This window comes from Mesoplodon densirostris, chromosome 12 (genome assembly GCF_025265405.1).
Source record: "Mesoplodon densirostris isolate mMesDen1 chromosome 12, mMesDen1 primary haplotype, whole genome shotgun sequence".
Lineage (NCBI taxonomy): Eukaryota > Metazoa > Chordata > Mammalia > Artiodactyla > Ziphiidae > Mesoplodon > Mesoplodon densirostris.
The window spans coordinates 36,253,690-36,261,401 of NC_082672.1; the positions used below are offsets into that span (position 1 = coordinate 36,253,690).

The 7,712-nt window shown below is 36.9% G+C and overlaps 1 pseudogene; it reads left to right on the plus strand.

The window, feature by feature from the left end:
* The window catches only part of LOC132499830 (vimentin-like), a 110,234-nt pseudogene extending 102,809 nt beyond the window's left edge, over positions 1–7,425 (plus strand).
* Positions 7,426–7,712: the final 287 nt, after the last annotated feature.

A 7,712-nucleotide genomic window follows, 5' to 3' on the forward strand; every position in this document is an offset into this window, starting at 1 on the left:
TTTATTTTTAATGGTGTGTACTGCACTGCATCTGACCTCTCCTCCACTAGAAAGAATTCTCCCTGTTGCTCACAGATATACCACTTTCAAAGAGGTAGCTGCTAGCTTGGAGCAGCCCGGAAGAGAGTGTGCAGAGTACTGCTGCCATGAATGGGGTTCCCGAAAGCCCCTGTGCATGGGCCACTTTCATCCCAGAGGCTGGACTGTTTTAAGAACTTCACTTAATATGTATGTTACCCAAAGGGCTTATTAAAAGAAAAAAATTGTCCAGAAATTTTGGACAATCTAAATTGAAATTTCATGTGATTAATAGTACTCTTGCTGCTTTCTGCTCCCAGTTTAAGGCTTTAGCACTAGATATGGTCCCCAAATCTAAAATAATGATAAAGTTGATGATATTGATTGGATCTCTATTACAAAGTAAGATGACCCAGGCTGAATTTAATGGTAACCTACTCTGCTATAAGCCAGTGTCTCTGTGTGTGTGTGCATGTGCACAAATGAGGAAAATAAATATTGCTTAAGGCCCAATTCTCATCTGGGTTTGTCCACTTTGTATACTAAAAACCTCACTGAAATGAACAGGTAGAATGTACTTAGTCCAGAATTCTAGAAATGATGGTGACTCTTACCTTAAGACCTTATGAATAAAATCAAATAAATCATTGAGAATGACAAATCCAAATTACAAGATCAAGAAAATATACAAATTTTACTGTACTATTTCAGAATAAATATACCAAACAATGCCTGAAAGCTATACAGTAGAGTTCTGACATAAAGTTCCTTCTTCACTACAAATCTGGAGAAAAATTTTACACAGTGTGGCTAAGTGAATAATCTCTCTTCTGGTCCAGGTTGTATTTCTTTTTTCTAAGATTTGGCTAATACTCATCGATGTACTGCATGAAATTGTAGCAGGACACTTCCTGCTTTATATTAAGCCTCCAGTTTCATTACTGCTTTATGAACTTGTTCAAAGTTCACCTTAAGTACAGCTTTATCACTTGATTTTCAAGCCATCTAGCTTTCTCCTTTGGGCTCTGAAAAATACCAGTTTTTCTCTGTATAACGAGGGACATTAGCACTCCTCTGTTCTCTGCCAGGATGTAGAAATGGGGAGGCTTGCATTCCACTTCTTTTGTCGGAAGAGTAACTCTCTGGGAAGTTCATCCAGAAATGTTAATATTCTATTTTGACCTTTCGAATTACTATCATGTCACTCATAAACACATCACATAGGACCAAATAATAAATCCAACAGAAATAGTGGTTTTGCCTAGAAGATTATGTCACAGTGGCCATTTTTCATTTACCAAAACTAGATTACTTAAATGGGCTCAGCATTTGTATGTTAATGTAATTTAGGTAATCATAAGCAGCAAAATGAAAGCTGGATTTGAAATGGCACATCTAAAGCATTTTGCTCTGGTAGCTATTTTGCTTTACACTGATAGGATTTTACAAAGTGCCATTAATTAAGATTCATAGTTAAAACCATTGGTGGTATTTGTAAAGTTAAAATAACAAAGTGATATTCAACCAAACCATCCTGGGAGAACTTTTGATACTATTATATACTTCCATTTTTGTTTTTACTTACAGTGTAATGTTCAGGTTGGTCTTGCTTTAAATAACATTTATTTTCTAGAGAATATTCATTTAAAAAAAGAAAAATGTATAGCATACTATGAAAGAACACTTACTTGATATTTTTTGCTATGGTGAAGCTTGTTTTTATTACAGCTATAGTCACATCAGTACGAAAAGAGAATAGTAAGGAAGGTAACGCTGAGGTCTTTGGCCCACATGGCTATTGCTAAACCATCTGCTTTATCCATGAGTCACCACAGGTCCATACTACCATATCTTTAGATGAATGTTTCACCCAATGAAATAGGGTCTAAACTTATTATTTTAAATATCTAAAAAACAACTGGCTCCTACAAATCAACTTAATTTCCTGATCCAATTATAACTTTGATACCACTGAACATACTTCCACTTCCAACAAAAACAAGTTTCCCAATAATACAAAAGTAAATAATAATAATAAATAAATAATAAATAAATATATTTTTGCTGTCATTGTAATACTTTTTTGTGGGCTAATAATTTTAAGACCATATTTAGAATAGAACATGTGTATGTTGGCTAAAAACAGAAAGTTTGATGTATAAGCTTGAAATAAGTACAAAATATACAAAAGATTTTTTAAAAACCTTAAAATCCTTGATTTTTGCAATAGAGAGTTATTATTGAGACTCCTAATAAGGAACATGATAGTGAAGATGACAGCAACCCCCTAACCCAATCAGGGAGTCTTTGGTAAGCAGCCAATCTAAGGGGCATAATATATAGATGACTATTTACAATATTAACTAATCTTAACTGAATAAAGCTGAGTAATGCCTTTAAGAAATCATCACTCTGACAACCACATTTAAAAATCCAGTCACGGGCATTTAAAATTATTTTTTACAACTAAAGAGAAAAGTCTTTGTTAAAGGCAATTCTATAAAAAGAATACTCAAATCAGTACTTGTTTTCCAATTGCTTGAGGCTTCCATAAAAACCAGTTTCAAAATAGGAAAGTAAAATTTCTACAATACGATGAAGATTGATGACCCAGAGGATGGAATCAGCTTTTGGTCTAAAAGAAAACTTCATGCTCAAAAAGGTATACTTACTGGGTGTGTCAAACATTTTAATATACTTATATACTATTCCATTACTTAGTTCTTTTACCTTAGAGTTAGAGAAAATCATGGGGAACCAATAATTTGGACATTTAATTGTTCTTTGATTAAAGAAGTTTGAATTCCTTTTTCACCTCAATAATTTTAAAAAATACTTAAATAGTTGGTTTATTTAGTAGATATTATATTGGGACAAGACAAAGATAATTTAAAAATACATGGTAAAATTTTAAATGTTTTGCTTTTCTCCTTCCATTAAAAATATGTTAAGAGAAATGGAATTTGAACATTGGATGAAGAGAGTTCATTATGAGAATGAGTGGTTTGAAATTTATTTTAATTTATATGAGATGGAAGTGACAGCATTATGGGTAAAATAAAGACTATCACTAACCACCAGCAAATTGTCCTTTCTCTGAGTCCCTGTCAATCTACAGTATTATGCAACTGCTGAACCTCTCAGGAAGAAGACAAAGTTATCAATACTTCTATCCAAATAGGTGAAAAATGTTCTACAGCACATTTGCAGCACTGGTCTCAGTGCATTGTTTCACTGACTGTCTCTGCAAGGTATCGAGAAGAGAAAAAGTAAGTTGCCATCTGAATTTGTATATTTATATGAAAGACTGTGCTCTCAACAGATTATGACACCCAGACCAAAAAGCAAGTAGAAGTTGCTCAGTGTTGAACCTGAAGTGAGTGTCAGTTCTCTCCAATTCAACCCAAATGTCTGAAGTTGACAGATCCAATGAAGAAAGAATCCTATTCATTAGCCAAGAAGTATAGTAAAAAAAAAAAATTTCCTATTGGTAATTATTTTAAAATACTGCTTTCTCTTAAAACACACACACACACACACACACACACACACACACTCTATGAAATATGATGCAATTTCTATATGAATTCACAGAAATTTCTTGGGGTATGTATTAGTCAGGGTTCTTCAGAGAAACAGAAGCAATAGGAAATATGTAAGGGAGAGATTTATTATAAGGAATTGAGCTATACAATTATGGATGTGGGTAAATCCCATGACCTGAAGGGTGAGCCAGCAAACTGGAAACCCAGGAAAGATTGAAGAGAGGCAATTTAATGGATAATTCTAAGGCTCAAAAAAGAGACCTAGACTCTAGATAAAAAATTTTGAATCAATATATGGAAATTATTTGAAGGCACAGGAAAGAATGAGATTACATAGGCAGAGAAGGTACAGGGTGAAGCTTACCCATTCTCTAATATCTGGAGCTGGGATAGACAGAGGAGGAACTAGTAAAGATTTCTGAGCAGTGGTAGTGAGGGAGGGAAGCCAAGAATGTCAGAAGCCTGGAGAGGTATGTGTTTTATCAAAGAGGCAGGGTCAGCCTTTACAGGTGCTTCTGGGAAGTGAAGGAAGTTGAGGATTAAAAAAATTGCTGACTCTGGCAAAATATAAATAGTCACCTTGATGAGAGCTATTTCAAGGCAGCAGGGAGAATAAAAGCTTTATTGGAGCTCTGACACTTTCACTTCGGGGTCCCTGCGCCAGAGATGTACTAGGGCTCCCGCTGTCCACGCCTCTCTTCCCAGAGCCAGTAGGCACTGCCACCCTCTGCAGCCAACTCCATCATATCAAGGCCCTAGTCTTCCGATTTCAGGAGCTAGGTGACCCCAGCACCCTGAGCTGATTCGGCTCCAGCCAGAGCGCAATGACTACATTCTATCTGGCCAGCACACTGCACCCCAGCGCCAGCCGCAGCCCCACGCCTTTCCCCTGGAGCAGCGTGTACACCACACCCTCCTTGGCCTTTACCTCAACAATGAGTTCAAGAACACTGGCACCAAGGAGAAGGTGCAGCTGCAGGAGCTGAATGACTGCATCTCCTAACCTACGTCGACAAGGTGCACTTCACGGTACAACAGAATGTGGGTCCAGCTCAAGGGCTAGGGACGTCATGCCTAGGGATCTCTATAGAAAGGAGATGCAGGAGCTGGGCCAGAGGTGAACCTGTTTACCAACGACAGGTAGGCACAGCACGGCAACCTGCCCAAAGAGGTCATGCAGCTCTGGAAGAAGTTGCAAGAGGAGATGCTTCAGAGAGGACCTCTGAGGGAAGAAACTCAGAGAACTCTGTAAACTTTCACACAGGAGGTTGACAATACTTCTTTGGCACTCCTTGACCTTGAACATAAAGTGGCTTCCTTGCAAGAAGAGATTGACTTTTTAAGAAAACTGTGCAATGATGAAAGCTGTGAGCTGCAGGCCCAGATTTAGGGTAGCATGGGCAAATTGGGGTGCATGTTTCCAAGCCAGAACTCACGGCTGCTCTGTGTGATATGTGGCAGGAGAATGAAAGTGTGGTTGCCAAGAACCTTTGGGAGGTTGAAGAATGGTACAAGTCCAAGTTTGCTATCTCTGTGAGGCTGCTGATTGAACTAAAGCAATTATGCCCTGTGGCAGGTGCAGCAGGGGCCAAAAGGGTACCAAAGCCAGGTTCAGTCTCTTACCTGGCAAGTGCATGGCTTATACTACCCAAAGCAATCTACAGATTTAATGTGATCCCTATCAAATTACCCATGACATTTAACAATAGAATAAATAACCCTAACATTTATATGGAACCATAAAAGACCCAGAATTGCCAAAGCAATCCTAAAGAAAAAGAACAAAGCAGGAGGCATAACCCTCCCAGACTTCAGACAATACTACAAAGTTACAGTAATCAAAACAGCATGGTACTGGCACAAAAACAGACATATGGAACAATGGAACAGAATACAGAGCCCAGAAATAAATCCACCCACCTATAGTCAATAAACTTTTGACAAAGGAGGCAAGCATATAAAATGGAAAAAAGTCTCTTCAGCAAGTGATGTTGGGAAAGTTGGACAGCCTAAGGTAAATCAAAGAAGTTAGAACACACCCTCACACCATACACAAAAATAAACTCAAAATGGCTTAAAGACTTAAACATAAGACATAACAGCATAAAACTCCAAGAAGATATCATAGGCAAAACATTCTCTGACATAACTATTACCCATGTTTTCTTAGGTCAGTCTCCCAAGGTAATAGAAATAAAAACAAAAATAAACAAATGGGACCTAATCAAACTTACAAGCTTTTGAACAGCAAAGGACCATTAAAAAAAATGAAAAGACAACCTACAGAATGGGAGAAAATATTTGCAAATGATGTGACCGACAAGAGCTTAATTTCCAAAATATACAAATAGCTCATACAACTCAACAACAAAAATACAAACAACCCAACTGAAAAATGGGCAGAAAATCTAAATAGACATTTCTCCAAAGAATAAGTACAAATGGCCAATAGGCACATGAAAAGATGCTCAACATCACTAATTATTAGAGAAATGCAAATCAAAACTACAATGAGGTAACACTTCACACTAGTCAGAATGGCCATAATTAAAAAGTCTACAAATAACAAATGCTGGAGACGGTGTGGAGAAAAGGGAACCCTGCTACACTCTTGGTGTGAATGTAAGTTGGTGCGGCCACTATGGAAAACTGTATGGAGTTTCCTCAGAAAACTAAAAGTAGAATTACCCACATGATCCAGCAATCCCACTCCTGGGCATATATCCACACAAAACTATAATTCTAAAAGATACATGCACCCCTATGTTCATAGCAGCACTATTTACAATATCCAAGACATGGAAGCAATCTAAATGTCCACAGACAGATAAATGGATAAAGAAGATGTGGTACATATATACAATGGAATACTACTCAGCCATAAAAAAGAATGAAATAATGCCATTTGCAGCAACTTGGATGCAACTAGAGATTATACTAAGTGAAATGACTCAGAAAGAGAAAGACAAATACCATATGATATCACTTATACATGGAATCTAAATATGACACAAATGAACCTATCTACGAAACAGAAACAGACTCATGGACATAGAGACAGACTTGTGGATGCCAAGGGAGAGGAGGCTGGGGGAGGGATGGAGTGGGAGGTTGAGATTAGCAGATGTAAACTATTACATAGAGAATGGATAAACAACAAGGTCCTACTGTATAGCACAGGGAACTAACTACATTTAATATCCTATGATAAACCATAATGGAAAAGAATATTTTAAAAATGTATATATGTATAACTGAATCATTTTACTATATAGCAGAAATTAACACAACATTGTAAATCAACTATACTTCAATTTTTTTTTTAAAGTGCATGATTTAAAAGAATTAATAGGCCTCTGGAGCTCCACATGCATGAAATGGAAGAGAATTTTGCTGTGGAAGGTGTTAACTACCGAGACACTCTTGGCCTCCTACAGAATGAGATTTTCCTGTTCTTCAGAACAGGAGAGAAGATATTCCTTGCCACCTCTGAGAATATCAGGACCTGCAAGATGTTAACACGACTTTGATTTTCAGATCATCACCAAAAAGGAAACTGCTGGAAGGCAAGGAGAACAGAGTTTCTCTACCTCTCCCAAACTTTTCTTCTCTGAACCTGAGAGAAACCATTCTGGATTCACTCCTTCTGATTGACAGCCACTCAAAATGGACAATTCTGATTAAAAAGGTTAAAACTAGAGATAGATTCTCAAGGAAATTTCACAGCATCGTGGTGATATTGATGAAAATCGCACAGACTCAAGGCAGCAATATATTTCCAGCAAGAATAAAAAAAGAAATCCATAACTTACAGAAACAGCTTTCTAATACCCTTATGCCATTTTTCAGTAGCACAAGATAGATTAGGAAGAAAAATAAGCCCTAGTTCTTAAGAACCAACACTCTCAAAGAATTTAGAAAAAACGTTTACAACATAATCTAGTTTACAAAGAAAGCTGGTGCTACACTATCTCTTAAAAAATACTTTGAATACCATTGAAACTTCTTTTTTTTCCCATCAAGTATTCAACCAACTTGTTTCTGTTTCAATACATCTTTGGAAAAACAAACCAGCAAACAAGAAGAAAAAAAAAAAGATTTTACTGGAATGGGTTGAAGAGAGAATGGAAAGGAAGACAGTGGAGACAG